We start from the raw sequence: 20446 nt of genomic DNA on the forward strand, positions 1-20446 counted from the left end.
ATTCAGGTTAAAACCGGGACCCCGGTCCAAGTTTTAAAACGAATCGGTTAAGTTCTGATTTTGGCTCGGGTATTACGTCTAGGAATACTTTTAAATATGTATTGGGATATTGTAAGGAGTTTGGTAAGCTTCGGGTCAATTTTAGAGGTCCAAGGGTGAAACGATAATTTTTGGGTTGATAGGGGCAAAATGGTCATTTTGCATCCGGAGTGAGGTTTTGGTCCTGGCAGCGCCCTGAGCACAAATTTATGATATTTTAAATGTTTATGCATCATGTTTAAAATTTTTACGCAATTATGATAAATACGGTGCATGCTTGGTTTAAATGAAAAAATTATGTATATGCATGCTTTTATTTAAGTGATGAAAATGATGACACGTTTTGAAGGAAGTGAATTAGTTATGACTAACACGATGACACGATGAAATGTAAGGCCCGGGCTCAGTGGGCGGGTAATGCCGTCGCTGATGACCCTCGCCGCCGGGTACCGCGGTTACACGTAGATGGATCTATCGACTGACATGATGATACGAAAGTCACAGCTAATGAACGGAATTCAAATTAAGATTTTAACACGTATATGCTGATACGATGATACATGCTATTACCATGTTTTGACAGGTCACAGTTACGTATACGATATGATAACATGATGAGACATGTTTTGACACGTTACCATTTTACACGACACGCTTATGTTCATGTTTTTAAGCTCATGAAATGTATGTTGATTATGCTATTTTTCACTGCTGTGTGCTACGTATATGTACTTGTTATTACTGGTACAGGTGTGTTGAGTCTTTAGACTCACTAGGCGTGTGTGATGCAGTTGAGCAGGAGACAGGAGGTGCTGAACTCTGAGTAGGAAGTCTTGGTGAGGTGACATAACCCGAGGACCGCGCGTTTTTCCGCATTTTGAGTGATGGTTTTTGGAGAGGAGTTAAACATTTTATTTACGTAGAGGATTTTCATGATTTTTACTCATTTACGTTTACGTCGATGTTGGTTATTTTTAACTGTGATATTTTCATTGATAAATAAATATGATCATTTTAAATGTTAATTTTTAAAATGAGAGCTCAAAAAAAAAAAATAGTTCCGCATTTTAAAACGAGTAGACGTTTCACTTTAAAAGAGACTGCCCTGAATTGAACAAGAGATACAAGGACAAAGAGACTGATACAGGAGATGTGGCTGCAGTTCAAGATGGATATGAAAGTGCAGATGTACTCCTAGTTACCACTGACAGAACTAAAAGTGAATGGATTCTGGACTCCGGGTGCTCTTTTCATATGAGCCCACACAAAGAATGGTTTTATGATTTCACCAGAATAGATGGTGGTCAGGTTCTCATGGGAAATTATGTGTCTTGCAAGATAGAAGGAGTAGGATCCATAAAACTAAAAGTTGGTGACGGATCCATTAAAACTCTCTCTGAAGTTAGATACATTCCTGGCCTTAAAAGAAACCTGATTTCTCTTGGAACTTTGGACAAACTTGGCTACTGCTTCAATGCAAAAGATGGAGTTCTCACAGTAACCAAAGGCGCTCTGGTTATCATGAGGGGAAGTATAACAAATGGCTTGTATATGCTTGTAGGGAAGACCTGTACAGATAACATGGCCCTCATAGCTAGGGATACAAGCAATAAGATAAAGCTTTGGCACCTAAGGTTGGGTCATGTGACTGAACGAGGGCTCCATGAATTAGACAAGCAAAGAGTGTTGGGAAAAGACAAACTCGGTAACTTGGATTTCTGTGAACATTGTGTCTTTGGGAAGCAAACAAGAGTTAAGTTTTCTAAGGCTGTACATAGGACAAAAGCTACCTTAGATTACATACACTCTGATGTTTGGGGGCCTTCCAAAACATTTACACATGGAGGTGCCAAGTATTTCATCACATTTATTGATGACTTCTCAAGGAGAGTATGGCTTTATACTATGAAGCAGAAGAATGAGGCAATACAGAAGTTCATTGAATGGAAGGCACTGGTGGAAAATCAGACAGGCAAGAAAATTAAGAGACTGAGGGCTGATAATGGATTAGAGTTTGTGGAAAAAAATTCAATGAATTATGTAAGAAGCATGGAATTGCTAGACAACTTACAGTGAGGTATACCCCTCAACAGAATGGATTGGCTGAACGCATGAATAGAACCCTACTGGAGAGAGTGAGATGCATGCTGTCTAGTGCCAAGTTACCAATGAATTTCTGGGAGAAGCTGTTAATACTGCAGCCTATCTAATCAACCGGTGTCCCTCTACTGCCTTAGATATGAAAACACCCATGGAAGTCTGGTCTGGAAAACCAGTCACCTATGATCACTTGAAAATTTTTGGATCCACTGCATATATACATGTGAGTGAAGGAAAGCTAAAACCAAGGGCAAAGAAAGTGATTTTCTTAGGCTACCCTGATGGGGTAAAAGGTTATAGAGTATGGATGCCGGATGGAGTCTCTGGTAAGTGTGTGATAAGTAGGGATATTACATTCAATGAAAAAGATCTCCTACAAGATCATTCCACAAATGAGCTCACTACATTGCCAAGGAATGAAAGAACTGACATTTGTCCTAAGGTGGAGTCTATGGAATCTTCGTCAGGCTCTGAGCAGACAAATCAAGCTGACCAAACTAAACAGAAAATTGAGGTTAACAAAGGTGAGGGATCGAGAAAGGAGAGAGATAAGACCTCCAGAAAGGTTTTGCTATGCTGATTTGATAGCATATGCCCTTAATGTAGCTGAGGATATCTGTGGAGATGAACCAAGAACCTATGAAGAAGCAATAAGGTGTCCAGATAGGGAAAATTGGAAATCTGCCATGGAGGAAGAGTTAATCTCCCTGCACAAAAACCAAACGTGGAAATTTGTGGAATTGACAAAGGGACAAAAGTTAGTCAGCTGTAGGTGGATCTTTAAGAAGAAGGAAGGAATTCCTGGTGTGGAAAAGCCAAGATTCAAGGCAAGGCTGGTGGCAAGGGGGTTCACCCAAAGGGAAGGAGTTGATTTTAATGAAATCTTCTCTCCGGTTGTAAAACACACCTCGATAAGGATCCTACTTTCCCTGGTAACCTCACAAGATTTGGAGTTGGAACAAATGGATGTGAGGACAACATTCCTACATGGAAACCTTGAGGAAACTATCTACATGAAACAACCTCAAGGTCATGAGACACCAGGAATGGAAGAAAGGGTATGCTTACTCAAGAGATCTTTCTATGGATTAAAGCAATCCCCTCGACAATGGTATAAGCGATTTGACAACTTCATGATTGAGAATTATTTCACCAGAAGCAAATATGACAGTTGCGTTTATTTTAAGAAGACATCGAGGGGATGCAAAGTGTTCATACTACTTTATGTCGATGACATGCTGATGGCTTGTAAAGATATGAATGAAATTCAGAAACTAAAAGAGCAACTGTCGAATGAGTTTGAAATGAAGGACTTAGGGCCTGCGAAGAAAATTTTAGGCATTCAAATTCAGAGGGATAGACACAACAAGAAGATGTACTTATCACAAAGTGAATACATACAGAAAGTGCTTGAAAGGTTTCGAATGGATAGGTCAAAGGAAGTCACAACTCCTTTGGCAACTCATTTCAGATTGTCGGGTGACCAATGTCCAAAAACACTAGATAAGCACGAATATATGATGAGAATTCCATATTCCAATGATACAGGAAGTCTCATGTACACCATGGTCTGCACAAGACCTGATCTTGCTCATGCTTCATGTGTAGTTAGCAGATTTATGTCAAAACCTGGAAAGATGCATTGGGAGGCTGTGAAGTGGGTGATGAGATATCTTAAAGGATCAGTATATCAAGGCTTGGTGTATGGTGAAGAACAAATCACAACTGGAAATTTGTTGGTGGGATACGTAGATGCTGACTATGCAGGGGATCTTGACAGAAGAAGATCCATTTCTGGTTATACGTTCATGTTGTATGGAAATTTGATAAGCTGGAAATCAACACTTCAATCCATTGTTGCTTTGTCGACTACAGAGGCTGGGTATATCGCTATTACCGAAGCCGCAAAAGAAGCCTTATGGTTGAAAGGATTGATTGGAGAGTTGATCAGTGATAAGGTAGAGGTAACTCTATTTAGTGACAGCCAAAGTGCCTTGCACTTGACCAGAAATCCTATCCATCATGAACGCTCAAAGCATATTGACGTGAGATCACATTTCATCAGAAACTTAGTTGAAGAAGGTAAATTTGAGATGAAGAAAATCTCTAAGGATGAGAATCCAGCTGACATATTGACAAAACCAGTCACGAGTGCCAAGTTCCGACATTGTCTGAGATTGATCAATGTTGGAAGTATATCAAGGATCTGAAGAAACAGAGGAACTGATCAAGGATCACCAGGCTAAACCAAGGTGGAGATTTGTGGTTTAGACTTTATCATCAGTAAGGTCCGGTGGGACAGCTTATTCTGTTGGGAGACTTATCACTTGTTGTTGGATCAAATGGGAATGAGGCCTGGAATATAAAATAGCCCATTACATTGAAGGAAAGAGATCGTCTTCATAACTAAAATCATTCAAGGTGGTTGCTGGTTGTTCAGTTGGAATAATAACTGAAGCTGTGAGAGTTGTGCGACCATTCATATTGATTGAAGAGAAATTTTCTCTCGTCTGGTTATTTTTCGTTTCTTGTAATCTCAATAAAATTGATAAGGAAAAACTTGAGTGAATCACTTTAAAACTCCTTGATCTCAGTCGTGGTTAGTGGATTGATCCTTGATCAAGTGGACGTAGGACTGATTTATGGTCCGAACCACTATAAATTCTTCTTCTCATTCTTTTAGTTATTGCTTGATAAATTGCGGGAATAATCTGTTTCTTGATATATATATATATATATATATAACCATTTGCCATGTACATTGTTAAGTTTAAGTTAACTTAAGTTTTGGCAATGGAAAAATAACATCGAGTTGTTGTTGATGGTTCAGTTATCATTCTCATATAATTACAGGACTCTAGCTGCTGGACAAGTCAAACCACTTATAGTTCTATCGGCAGTTTGAGCTGTAGACATCATCAAAAGATCATCTATTGAATTTTTCTCTCACCGGAATGTTTTATCAAAGAAGTGTTCGGAGTCATACCATTCAAACTCTAACCACACTCCACCCGGCCATATATTAGCCGATCAAGATGGATATAACAATTCAAGTTGTTCAATGCTATCAGATAAAATATCAATAACAGTATCCTACCAAGTCCTAATTGACATGAATGTTTCCTAAATGTCAAAAGTTTATCAACTTTTTAGAAGCTAAAAGAGCTTAAGCGGTAAAAAGCAAAGAAACATTAAATGCAATCTACGATGAAGAGAAGTTGACAATACCAATATATTGGGAAATAATACATATGACCATTGAAAAACTTTGGGTATAAATATGCAGATTCAAAATTTCAAACACACATAACAACAAGACGAATACAAGATTCAAACTTTTACAATCAGTATTATACAAGATCACGAGCACACTAATTGTTCATATATCAAGCCGCTCAACTAGCACACACCTATTTGTTCATATTAATGATCAACTTGTGCTACCCGACTAACTCTAGCAGTTCAAAGCTTTTCATTGGAAAGTTTTTTTTTTTTAATGAAAAGATGGTTCTTAAACAAGCCAGAACTAGTTGTGTTGATTTAGTATTAAGAATTTCAAATTAGGCAATATGACAAATCCTAGTCGAAGTGAATTTGTATAAATACTGCATATATCTAGGGATGTAAACGAATCAAACCGTTCGTGAGCTATTCGAAGCTCGATTCGATAAAAGCTCGTTTGAGCTCGTTTAATGAGGCTCGTTAAGATAAACAAATCAAACTCAAGCTTTACAGTATTCGGCTCGTTAGCTCGTGAACATGTTCGTTGGTAAGTTCATGAGTAATCTTTTAGATGAAAAAATAATATTTTTAATATTTGATTTATTAATTTTGCATATTATTTATGAAATATATAGAAAAATCTATTAAATTTATTTATTATAATAAAATTACAAATTTTAATAAGAATAATATATTTTTATTTAAATATATAATTTATTTTTAATTAATTTAATGAAAATTTAAATGTATAATTCATATTTATTAAGCTTGTTTAGGCTCGATAAAGGCTTGAATAAGCTCGTGAGCCATGCATATATTCGTTAAATAAAGCTCGAGCTCGGCTCGATTATAAACAAACCAAGCTCAAACATTCAAGAGTTCGGCTCGGCTCGACTCGATTACATCCCTACATATATCAAAGTCTTTTATTGAATTCTTTCCTAAGTGGAAGAAGGGGTGACATATGAGTTGTTATCTTCGAACATCCACAAAATATTATCTATTTAAATTACACACTTAATTCAGCCTTTATTTATCTAGCCGATGTGTTGATTGATTCCTTGCATTAAATATAGTACATCATTAGTCTAACCAAACTGTTTCCACACTCAAATTTATTTCAGTGATCCAATTAAGTTTAGGCGTTCAAGAAATGATTTTAACAGTTACTAAATGTTAAAGCAAGCTCAATTTTTGTAAAAAAAAATTATAAGAGTTTAATAATTTCCTTTAAACTTTTTTTTATCCCAACAAGCGGTATTAGTGAGAAATTTTCTTGAACTCTGATATTCACATATTCAAATGAAATCATTTAAAAAAATTTATATGTTTTTCAAAAAGAATATGAAAATTGAAAAATACGTATACAGGCACATGTAGCCACATAAGATAATGACATTTGGTATTTCATCATGGAAAACCCGATGAAGATCCTCAAAGCCAATATAATAATTATTTTAGAAGGTGCACCACAATTTGTAGAAAAATATCAGTCAGAGTGGACCCCTGAGGATAAAAAGAAAGTTAATCTAAACAACGTGACCAAAAACATTATCTAAAAAAACTTTGACAAGAACATGTTTAGCAAGATCAAGACTTGTTGTACTGCCAAATAAATTTGAGAAAAGTTGACCCAACTTCACGAGGAAAATAATCAAATAAAGAAGAACAAACTGACTGTGGTAATTCAAAAATTTGACAATGCAAATCTGAAGCCCACCAAATTCTTAAATGAGTTTGATAAGCGATTTAACATATAATTGAACTTGTTTCACTTAGAAAAAAATGCTTTAACTTGAACTTGCCTTGAAGGTAATGAGATGTAAAGACGATGATAATGAGAAAGTCCAAGGATATCAACTAACTTGAGTTGCATTATCTATTTGCAAATTTAAGAGCATATAAATTCGAGCTAGGGATCTAGACAGAAGATGAGCCTTCCACTCCTCAACCCACAAAAGCCCTAGCCGCCACAACTCTCACTCCAACCGCCTGTGAATAATCTTCCAGCATAAAATTTGCCGATCAGATAAACAATGATATTATGTTTTTATTTGTCAAGAAATTTGAAAATTTTATGATAAAAAATCAATCCAAATTTAATTATTATTGTAAAAATGATCAAACTGATCATAATCAAGCGTTTTTAACTGTGGGAAGAAGGGCTACTTCAATGCAAATTGTAACATGCCAAAGAAATGTGATAAAATCCATATGAGAACAACTATAATTCATCTCAATCAATTATAGACAAGACACTATCTCTTGAGTGACAACAAAATCCAACAAGTTTATTAGTATATCATGTAATCTCAAGTGTAGTGTCTCAAAGAATAGCCAGAAAAAAACTTTCATGCTCGAGGATTAAACATTAAAGAACATTTGAAGTGTTGTGATGTGAAACAAAACAATCAATCCCTCCACATTTTAAAGATCGACATTGTCCTCAATGTCATGCAGTAATAAAATAAAACGAGAAAAAAAAAAGTAAAAACAATTCTCTAACATTGTCGTAGTCTTGAATGATCCTTGGGAATGATTGTGCCAGAAATCCTTAAGTGATAATCCTTTATGTTGAAATTCCTTGGGATACAAGCCAAACTATTGCTGAGAATTCAACACCTATAAAATAAAATAAAATAATAGAATGAAAAACACTTCAAAAGTATAAGCAAAAAAGAACACAATTGTCTCCCAGTGAGCGCTAAATTTATTGTCTATAGCTTGACCATGGAAAAACAATCATCAAAGAGCAGCTTCCGCCCATAGTAAGTATATTACATTATTACGTATGAGATTTGTTTATGTCTGCCCTCAAGCTTGACATAATATTGACATTGTAATCTCGTCGTTCCACCAACACTCGACATGAACTAACTAACAGGGAAAAACAATCTAATTCAGGATGAACCTCGTAGATGATGTAACATTGCAGAGTTGGTGGAAATAAAAGATTTGCTGGTGGAATATGTGTTAGGACCATAAATGAGTTCAAATCCTTTATCTCGTGTCCCTCTTCATCCTCCAACTTCATCGTTGGTCCATCTTCACATTGAGATTCCTCAAAAAATTATTCTTTATCCAGCTCAATTACTTGTAGAAGATTAGAATCAGGTGAAGTTTCTGCATGATTTGAATCATTCTTCCAACTTTATTTTATTTATTTGAGTTTTAATTTATAACCACACATGATTGGTCACTAAGTGATGGGCAAAAATCGCTTCATTCTCTTGGTGGATCTTAGACACTTGTTGCATAAAAAGTTCAATTATAATGGCCCGAAAATTCATGTTTGAAAATTTGCGGAAAAATTTAAAATTTTCTTTTTAAAATAATTAAAATGCCTTATTCACAAAATAAACTGATAAATCAAGTTTAATGTTCAAAATAGCAGCGGAAGAAATTACTGTTCGCAAAATAACAAGTTAAAGTAATCCAACAACTGATAAAAATGTTTAAGCATAAAAATGGTAAATGCTGTAAATGAGGTCCTCGGGTTCCACTACTGCCGACCCAAGCTAGCTCACTGGTCCCCGCCCTCGGTCCCGACCTCATCAGTACCTACAACAATCAAGTCTAGTGAGTCTAAAGACTCAGCATGCATATATCGTAAATAATGAGTAAGTAATATAATAAAATTGCATGGGAGTAAAAATATCATGTCATGAGGCATATCGTAAAATATCGTGTCATGATTAATTATACTACATGCATAACTGAACTGAAAATTATAGTGAAAATGTTTGCTCCTTGGAGCCTAGTAATGAAATAGCATGTAATAATTTTCTGGTGAGATTATGGTCTACGCAAGTGGCCCCTGCACTGAACTGAACTGAACTGACCGGTAAGTGACCACCGGGTGAAGTAATGTTTGTCTGATCAGACTAATACCACAGTAGACTAGGTGGAACTGAACTGAACCGGTAAGTGACCATCGGGTGATACAATAATCCCATGATAGTGAAATGCCCACAAGCAATATCGCATAAATCTAAAAAATGAATATTTTATATTTTTATGCACGTAATATAATTAAATATCCTGTATTATTTTACCACATGGATTGGATCGTTCCCAAGCTCGCTGCGACCTAAATTTAACATGAAAAATATGCAAATGATTTTCTTGACCAAACTTTGTAATTGAATCCAAAAACGAGACAATTACACCCAACGACTTTGTATTTAATCATGACTCCGTGCCAACCCAAACCAACACCAAACCATCATTTATTCATGATTAAAATACACTTAAAATGATGAAATAATGCTCCTAAAATGATAAGGCCCGAAATTTTGGTGAATGGAGGCCAAAACATGAAACGCTCTTTCGAGAGTCAATTTGGCACATCGCACCGTAATTTCTCGTACGCCCTCTAAAATGATCCGAATCACAAACGGCCAAAAACATGACCTTTCTAACTCGATGAGGCACTGTCCAGTACAAGGCCATAGGCTAAAAGCCAACCAAGAACCCGGAACACGCCTCTGAACCGCGACGTCACTTGCTGTCAAAATACAGCAGCAGCGCCTTTGATTACTTGCGTCGTTTTCGAGACTACGGCCATTCGGGCTTGAACCACCAACCAGAGCCTCTTACCAACGCCCTAAGGAATGATTTGAACCATGGCTAAGGGCCCTAGGCCAGCCACAATTCGAACCACACCATGAAACCAAACGAGAAGTCCCACCCGAGAGCACCCTTTCGTGCGTGAGCTGTATTGCTTCGCTTGCTGTCTCGTGTCGTTCCAGTGGTCATTTGATTGACCATGGCACGATCTAGACATCAAGAGATATGGTATGAACCGTGGCTAAGGGCCAGAGGGCAACCAAGATCCACACCACTCCACAAAACCGAAACATTACATGCAATAAGGGGAAAGGGGCCGAGGGGCTATTCTTGTTTGTTTTGGTTAAAAACCGATTCCACCATGGACCAAGCCTCAAAAGGACGACTTGGTCACGTCTTAGACATGACCAGGAGATGTTCTAACCATAGATATAGCCCTTAGGGCAGCCAAGATCAGATTCATCAATCTTTGACAGCAATCAAGAAAATCGAATGCAAATGGGACATGTTTGGGGAGTTGCTGTAATTTCTGGTTTCCATCGGTTATGGGGCTTGAAAGAATGGACCAATATGATCCTAACATGTCCTAGTACATGTCTAGATGCAGCCTTGGGAGCCTGGACACGAGCCAATCACCTGTACTCAAAGAAACAAGTAAACCGTGAAGAACAAGAGGGCCGAAGAAATCTGCACTTCATGTTTCGAAAATAGCATGGAAAAATTTCGGTTTTTGCTTGAATAAAATCATGAGTATGTTGTTTAAAATACTAATATGGCTTGATTGAAGAGCAAATAAAAACATATACATGCCTTGGTTTCGTTTTGAAAAGAAAACGAACGAATATGACGACGCGGCGCGGAGGAGACGAAGTGTTCTTCTTGTTCTTGCTTCTAATCGATTTCTCTCTTGTTCTTGCTATTAGGCTCACGATTTTAGCTCTGAATCCTCTCTGAATTTCGGTGGTGAGGAGGGGGAATGATGGTTAGGAGAGATGGAGGGGAGTTGCAATATAAAAGGGATTCAAATGGCATGACCAAGTCTTGCTCCCTTTTGAATTTGAAATGGTTTGATATCAAATATTCTTGGAGGGATATAGGAGGTGCAATGACCGATTCATCATGTCATCTCAAGGCTAGGATAATGATTTAGTATTAATAATTAATGGTGATTAAAAGTGAAAGGATTATCATGCCAAGAAATAATAAGGAAAGGGTCAAAGGTGGTGAGTTGTCAAAGAATTGCTAAGTCATCTATGAGGTGGCCGAATCATGGTATTAAGTGGAGGGGAAATATTGCTTAGTTAGTGTATTTTAAACCTTTAAAGCCTTACATATCCTTTAAATAATTTAGTGAATTAACACATTAATTATGAAACCTAAATGAACTTATTTCATACTTACCTCAAGTTACTTAAATAATTCCTTAAACCTTCTTTTAACTTAAATTAACTTATTAGTTAGCTAAAATAAATTCTGGGAATGTTTTCTTAATATTAAATTTTATCTCAAAACTCCAACTCCAGTCCGGCCTCACTTAATTAACTGAAAAGACAATAGTTAAACTACTGCATAAAATAATTAAATTTAAAGGAAGAATTTAAATACTCAAGCAATAAAATCATTTTAATTTAAAATACTAGAATTATGCATGGCTTATACGTAGTCTAATTTACGGGTTCTACATCAATTTTCTCATCCAGAAAACACATAGAGTTTGCATGAATTTCTAAAAACTTCTTATTTATTTCTGTTTGATTATTCACCATGTTTTCCAACTAGGTCGCAATTTCATCCAAATGTGCACTACAATGTTTTTTTATGTTCAAAAGATTGGTTCTCAGAATTTGGGCAGTAGAATTGACCTGGATGATATTGGCAACTCCAACTCTGAAGTGAAGGATCACAATGTTAGTGATAGTAGAAATTTGTCATATCATTCAACAAGTGAATCGCACTGTCGTAATCTATGTTAAACATGTGACCACAAATTGCCAAAACTCAATTAATTTACCAACTTCTTGTTTCAAAATCCAAATCAGAAAATTTGAATAAGATTATAGTTTGACAAATCATGATACCGACATTTGTTTGTCAAATCATTAAATCTCCTCCAAGTAACATAAAGTGGTTACACGTATTATTGTGCAAAATTAGTGAATATTTGCCGATGATTCATCTTAAAGTACTTCACAAGAAAAAAATTAAAAATAAGTTAAAAAATAAATAAATAAATCAATGTTTTTTTTCAAAAAAAAAAAACTAGTTTCAAGCAAGCAATTTATTTTAATATTAAATTAATTAGTCACCGGCGACGATGCCAAAAATTTGACCGACAATTTCAGTTGGGAAAAACTACAGCAAGCAGACTAGGTCAAATAATAATAAACTAAATGATTTCGGCTAGGAAAAACTCTATCAAGCAGACTATGTTGGCACGTGTTAAAATCTAATTATTATTAAATTTTTTTACAATCACGGTGAAATACCCTATTTTATTTATTAAACGATTCCCCGATTTAATAAGCCTATTTAAATATAACAACCTAATTATTCATAATTGAATTTAATTAGATCTAACTGCATTATATCTTTGTGAAATTTCGATTTTCACCTAAAACCACACATAGAAATCAAATCTATTCATAAACAATTTTATTATGTATTGATTGACGTCTTTGTTGTTATATTTAAGCAATCATCTTCCGATTTATCCTTGAGACAACTTTAGGACCTTTTTGTCATTAATAATTATCATCTTGGTGGTTTGTTTTACATAACCCAAATCCTTCGTCGCAAACTCTTCGCACATTTTCTTTTTCAGCTTGTCAATCTCCGGCTTACATAGAGTAGTAAAACGATATAAAAGTTATCAAACATTTTTATGTGACAACAATGATCTGCATACCATCTCAGAAAATTCAAAACAATGTCAAACTTTTTATATCACAGTCTAGGCGTCAGTTTGAAGACATACATATTCTTTTGAAGCTTACACACCATTTTTTCCTTTTTTTTTATATCAAAACCCTATAGTTGTTGCATGTAAATTTTTTCCTCTAAATAACTACGAAGAAAGACAGTTTTTACATCCATCTACCGAAGATGCAGATTTTTTTGTGTCATTAACCCAAGAATAGTTCTGATTATGGTTACTTTAATCATAGGAGAGAGCATCTAAGTATAATCAACCCCTTCTTTGCCCCGAAAACATTTCACCACCAATCTTGCTCTATTCAGTCAATTGACCTTGAAGGACAGAAGCGTAAATTTACTCACGCAGGGCCCTTTATAAGAAAGCGGCTGTCGTCGTTTAAGTTCGTTCCAACCAAATTTCAACAGGATCCCCTCTCTCCTCTTCCCCCACGATCCCCCATTTCTCTCTCTACATATACATTAATACATACTAACATATATATATATATATATATATATATATATATATATATATAGATAGATACAGAGAGAGGAGAGGGAAATGGGAGGCCGGAAGTTCGCCGTCCTTCTGTGCGCGGACGATTCAGACTACGTGAAGAAGGTGTACGGCGGTTATTACGGGGTTTTCGTGAGAATGCTGCGGGAAGAGGGAGAGGTGTGGGACCTGTTCAGGGTGGCCAAGGGCGAGTTCCCGACGGACGATGATATCGGCGAGTACGAAGGCTTCGTGATCACCGGAAGTTGCAATGACGCGCACGGGAGCGACATCTGGATCTGCAAACTCGTGATTCTGCTGAATAAATTGGACGCCATGAAGAAGAAGGTCCTCGGGATTTGTTTCGGCCACCAGGTTGTTATTTTTTAATTAATTTATTTATTTCTGCTTTTTTTCGTTGCCTTCCATTGACAGCTCAGAGTTCGGCGCATTTTCTGCCTTCCTACTTGCCTCTTGTTTTTGCGCGCCAACTAGTAGAGTTTTGAGTATCCCCTAATCACTGAGAAATTTTTTTGTTACTAATTTTAATTGAAATTTTTTTTTTTGAGCTTCATTTAGATTAGATTTATGCTAAATGAGGTCAACTCATCCATCTCAAATTTGTGATCATTAAAATATATTTTACTTGCGTAACGTTAGTAATATTCTTATAAATTTTTTTTTTAAAAAAATGTTATAGAAAAATTCAACATGAATTAATAATGAATTTTTGGTTTTCGATATTGTTAAAGTTCGACGTTTCTTGCAGTTCGTGTTTGTTTTTGCACGGCTGTCCTTTCTTTTCAGGTTCATGTCAGTTGCACGTGTCTTCGCTTAGTTCTCACTCATTCTCCACTTTTTTTTATATTCAGAAAATTTGTAAGATTGTTCTTTGAAAAAATATTTCTACTAGATATTTTGAAACTACGACAATAATAAATTTATGGATTTAAATCGTATATATTGCAAGATTTTCATTACATTCTCTATAATAATTATGCTTTTTTTGAAATAATTGGTGTATAAACTTATCAATCACTCCGGATTTTATTATGAAATTAACGTAGAAAACATAGCCTTGCTCTCCACATTGCCATTCTGTTGCCGCGACGCGGCCTCGCTAAATTTATTTGATTAGTGGGGAATTGATTTTCTAGCTACTAAATAAATGTAGATGTAATGCCAAGTTTAAACCCTTTTTTTTTTCATATAAAAGAAAGTCAACTTTATGGGGCCTATCTTTAATTAAAATATAAGTTGAATTGCAAACGTAGATGTCACATTTTCATGGAAACCTAATTGTGTCCTAAAATTTTAATTAAAGGCTAGAATTTGTCGACTCGTAGTGGTTGGAGGTTGGAAAGGTCACACTAAGCACCCAACTCAGATTACTTTATAGTTCTAAATGTTGAACTTTTTCATAAATAGAAAATTTCAAAAACTTTTATGTTTGGTTTCTGAGATGGAGTTGTGTACTTGTATATGATTTGGATTTGGACATTTTTGCATTAAGTTCTTTTAGAAAGCCTAGAGGGTTCTTTGCTTCTTATGAATTAACAAACATATATCAAATTCAACCAAATTATTCAAAATTTATTTCAAAGCAGCTAGTAATGTCTTTGGTGGCATAATTGATGCCAAGATTCTGAATATTCCCTTGGATAAGTTTTGTTTGGTTTCAAAAGGCAGTATAAAACAAGAAACTTGTTACACATCTTTCACGTTATCTTTTCACATTTTTCTCTATATTTACCGTTAAATTATTGTTTAGTCTTGATGATGTAAGTTCCGATACCAAAAGGAACTAAGTTATTACTCTCGTGTCCAGCTCGGAGATCGTTTGCAAAACCTTTTAATGTTTTTATAATTGATCATGCTTTTCTGAGATACATATGGGATAAAAATGTATCCGGCCGTCTGTGCTTTTATATTTGAAGTTGTTCTAGATTTTTTAATTCAGCCACTAAGATGACTTCCTAGATAATTATCCTAACTAGCAATTGTGCTTGCGTGTACGGGACGATTTTAATCTTTAGTTAAGATTATATATTTATAAAATGTTAATTAAAAATAACATGGAAAGAAATTTTTTGTGTGTCAGTGCTTCATGCCGTAAATATCGATGAACATATATCTCGAACAAAATAGTATTATAGGTTTTATTTTTTGCCGGCATACCTAGGAAAGAAAGTTTAAATGTTGAGTTTGATTGCTTTAAAAAATGAATTCACATCTTATTTTATTTTTTTTCATCAAAACGTTTATAAATTAGTTTCCTTTAAGCTCAAGAAATCTTTATGTAGAGTTGCACATCACTCGCAGTAGGATTTGACTTGTTTCGTGTGAATTGCAATTATGGTTTTCATAGTGGCCATATAAGGGTGTCCGTCCCATAAAATGTCAAATGGTCCAAATGATTTTAAATAAGTCACAATAATTTTCTTGAATTTTGACTTCTAAATTTTGTGGGGTCTGCGTTGAGTATAATTGCTATGCCTTTACAACTCTTTAAAGAACACAATATTATAGTAAATTAGTATACTTATTTTCATTTTAGTAGTAGATATTAGTAAACATAATTTTCCATCATGGAAATTCAAGAATTTGATGATATCCAAATCAAACCTTAAGCTTGCTTTGTCACGACATGTTTTGTATATACATGTAATGGATTTTTTCTTCTGTATTATTAGATTTTGGGACGAGCACTTGGTGGAAAGACGGGCCGAGCGACCACAGGATGGGACATTGGTATTAGGGAAATTGAGTTCTTGCCATCTCAACTATTCACTTCTCTGAAAATCCCTGCTTCCCTCTCTATCATTGAGTTCCATAGGGATGAGGTTTGGATCAAGAAAACTTACCGCTTCATTATTCTGATCAACTTTGTACAAATTGTAATTAACGTGGGATTATCCAGGTATGGGAAATCCCTCCAAAAGCTGAGATCCTAGCTTGGTCAACAAGACCGGAGTTGAGATGTTTAGGTATGGCAATCACATTATGGGAATCCAAGGCCATCCGGAGTACACTAAAGACATCGTTTTACACATAATTGATCGCCTTCTCAGTCACAAGCTCATCGAGGTACTTGATTATATCCATAAAATTTAAAGAAGAGTGATCGATTTAAGGCAGTATATTTAGCCGGTTCTTGATATCGGTGTATCGATGTTCTGACACGGAATGACTAATGAGAAAGGTTTCCCCATCTAATATATATGTTTATAGTTTGGATCCCTCGTGAAAATGTGAAGCCTATTATGAGACGGGACATTAAAAGTTGGCTTCAACAGACCGCGGTAAACTTTACTTATATTTTTCGGGGCTTTCATTCTAACAATTTATTCACTGGTAAATGTACAGGAGGCTCTTGTTGAAGAGGCCAAGTCTAGGTTACATGCTGGTGAACCAGACAGGGAGGCGTGGAAGAAAGTATGCCTAAGCTTCCTTAAAGGAAGATTGTGATAGGAACCCAAGAGTTGTAAATGTAAATAGATGGGGCAATTTGGCAAGAGAATTGACTAGTTGAGGCTCCCATTAACATCTGGGGAATTGAGTTAAATTAAAGACATCGTCGGATGTCATCAAAATGAAGCATTGTATTTGCTTAAATTGGGCTAATCAATTTAATAATTATGTTCCATTAAATGTCTCTTTCTTCTGGTTTTATTCAAATTCTTATAGATGATGCATGTGATGCTCGAACCCCCCCACCCAAGCGTCCGGTTCTGTTATTATCTGACCAAATTTGCTACAAGTCCGCAACCTTTCAAAATAAATATAATAGCTTTGGTAGGCTTTTATGAGATCATATCACGAGAAGTTCAGTGTGATATCATATGACCAAATTTGCTACGAGACCGCGACCTTTCAAAGTAAATATAATAGTATTAGATAGGCTTTTATAATATCGTTTCACGAAATATCAGTGTGATCCATATTTATCATGAAACTAGCAAAATGTGAGGGTTTTTTTTAAAAAAATTTAATTTGCGGAGAATAAAAAAATCGTGACTCTTACCCTATCAAAAGCTAAACATAAATTAGACAAGTTGCAGATATATAAATTTGAAGACAAGATATATAGCCAACAAATTTGAAGGCAAGACGAAACTGAATAACCAATTGCAAGATAAATTTGATTCCACCAGGTTTGCTCTCAAAGCATTATTTAGGTCGAGTTATGTCAAAGTTCAATACCAAGTGATGGAAAATTCGTCACAATAGATTCATAGCAATAATATAGCAATTCAGGCATCAATGATGAATCCGAGGGGGAGCGATACACTTAAGAACCCATCACAGAACCAGAGTTTCTCCTGCATTTAGCCAGCATATCCATGTAGAACTGACACTTGCTGATGTCATTTCCATAGCTATTCAGACACTGGAAAAGAAAAGAGAGATGTCACACACTTGCACTCATCATCAGGAGAACTTTCTTTTAAATGACAAGGTAAGCACAGATCGTCATCTACACATTCATCAACCGAAGGAAAAGAAACATAGAGAATTATTAAAGCTCGGAGAACATCGAGTCCAACAAATTAAGATTTGGTTTAGCTATCATCAATCTAACACGAGATTTAGCAATAGCTTTTAACAATCCAGACATAAATTCAAAAACACTTTGCAATATCTATTTCAGATACTGTCCAAGCAAAGAGAGATCTTTTGAGAGGAAATATTGACTTTTTCTAACAAGTTAGGATGATATGTTTCCAATAAGTGGATGGAACACCATGTGAAGGTTTTATAATCAAGCTACTAGCCATTCCAACTTTTATAAACGTCACGGGCTCGTTAATACACTAAAATAAAGTTCCTCATTGTACTCACATCTTGGAATGCCTTGGAATGCACACTACAAGCATCAGAACCACCCAAACTAGCTGAGATTGGTGCTGGTTCAGCAGTAGCAGCTTTCAAGAGAACTGTCTCGTGTTGAATTGTACGAGGACCCATAACAGCATCCACAGCTCTGTGAGCAACTGCACTTGCGGTTCCAAATCAAATTCCTACACAGATAGAAAGAAAGTAGAAAGTGAAAAAGATAGAATGTCGTCTCTCTCTTCCGATTCCAAGAGTATTCAGATCATATGTCTAAACTTCAGATAATTTCCAAGTACCTTGGCCGATGGTTGACCCAATGTTTCCAAGCATAGATCCACCAGAGCTGCTTTGGAGGGGGGCCGGGGGAGGAGCATGATTTACTGTGCATATGACAAGCTATATTATTACCTCCGAGTCCAAATAAATATGCACAACCTTGAGGTTGGGCAACAAGAACTTGACATGCTCAACAATAATTCAGTTCTTTTAGTCGTGAGGAGAGCGAGTAAATTTCATTAAATCGCAACACATAGATACCTGGTTGAGGCGGGGGATTCCATCCAGCTGCAGAGCGAGGAGCTCGTCGACGTGCATATCTTCCTGTGAGAAGCCATTCACACATAACATCAGATAACGAATCGAGAATCCATAATTGCTACATTTCAACTTAACATTTGAAACCCAATTGTAAAGTCACAAATACAAAGCATTACTTCAGCAACTTGTTTGCTTACAAATAAATAAATAAATAAATAATTAAAAGCTTCAAGACTCCATATTAAAAAAACTTCAAGATTCCAAGACAACAGAGGAAAGTAAGCATACAACAAACTACAGTCATTAGTAGCCCATAAAGCGTGTGCTCGTAATGCATGTACCGCATAGGCTCAAGCTATAGCGAGGCTCAGCATTTGTGCCCAGTCACAACCAATGCACAGCCCCTCCAACAAAGTGTGCAATTTGGCCATAAAGTATAAGCTTTCATGCACTTTAAAGTTATGAAGGAATCTTTTAAGCACGCACTGAGCATAAATACTTTGAATCCAAGATAAAATATATGATGATGATAATTCATTTCTACATATGGGTTGCTGAACATATGACTTATTTCAGGTCAATAGTTTGTAAAGTTAACAACACATTATATTTTTATTGATTATGATTAAAAAACCATTTAATTATTTTAAAATTTAATAAAATAGGTCCTTAAAATAATTTTTATTGGATTAAAAGAAGTGGTGTTTTGGTCATCCGTTAATGACCAATAGTATATATTTAGATTCTGATAAAGGGTGTTCCATGTCTACGGCGCTGCACCTATGCTCCGCACTACACATCTTAGCAGGCCACACGCCTCTAATAAGTAATAACTATACAATAGGCTAAGAATGTTCTTCCTTAAAGATTGAACACATGCAAGCAGAATGATCCCAGTGAAGAAAAAATGACAACAAGTCAGTCGAGCTTCCAGAGAAGCCGCAGTCGCAATTCTCCAATATCAATATTTAGTTTTAAAAAAATTAATCAAACCGAACGCATCTAAAGCGCCACAACAAAACAGAAACTTAGTACGAGAAAAATTGGCATTTCACAAACAAAGATTACATAACATCTCTAGCACTTAAGACTGTAAATCCAACTCAAGCCTGAAAAATTCTATATACATAAAAAAGAAGAAGATAAACACGTACTATAATGCAGCAGGAAACGAAAACTAAAAAAATCCTTGGTGGAAATAAATCCTAGCAAATTCCAAACCAATATAGCATAATTTCACTAAAAAAATGAAGAAATTCAGCAACCGACTTACCACCGGACCTACGGCTAGGCATGTTTGATTTCCAGCAAACGACGTAGAAAACCTAGGACAGAAAATGAGGATTGGCGGTCACGAAACCTCCTTATATAGATATATACACACGAACAATTATGGACGAGGAGCGAGAGATTTTTTTCCAATTGTGACGTGCCGCACTGTTGTTGGTTAGTACTCTTGCTTGGTGTAACTTGTCAAACACGGCATATCTCCTCGCACATTCGGGAAGGTTCTATATGATTTTTATTTATTTATTTATCTATTCTTCTATGTTGTTTTATTAAGTTGAGACACATAGAGTAACTAACTTTGGTGTCATGATCTGTTTTAATAATTATATATATTAATAATGTTAAAATTTTAATGCGAGTTATATGTAGTACAGCGGATAGAGTCATTGTTTCTTGAGGTTTATGTTATAAGTTCAATTCTTATTGAGGTCATTTTTTTATTCT

The 20446-nt window shown here is 35.6% G+C and overlaps 2 pseudogenes; one reads left to right on the forward strand and one right to left on the reverse strand.

Annotated features, from left to right (window-relative positions):
- Window positions 1-13342: 13342 nt before the first annotated feature.
- On the forward strand, window positions 13343-16998 carry LOC142519365 (gamma-glutamyl peptidase 5-like; annotated as a pseudogene).
- Window positions 16999-17368: 370 nt separating this feature from the next.
- Window positions 17369-20069, reverse strand: LOC142519366 (uncharacterized; annotated as a pseudogene).
- Between the last annotated feature and the right edge of the window lie 377 nt (window positions 20070-20446).

The sequence above is a fragment of the Primulina tabacum genome, chromosome 11 (genome assembly GCF_025594145.1).
Source record: "Primulina tabacum isolate GXHZ01 chromosome 11, ASM2559414v2, whole genome shotgun sequence".
NCBI lineage: Eukaryota > Viridiplantae > Streptophyta > Magnoliopsida > Lamiales > Gesneriaceae > Primulina > Primulina tabacum.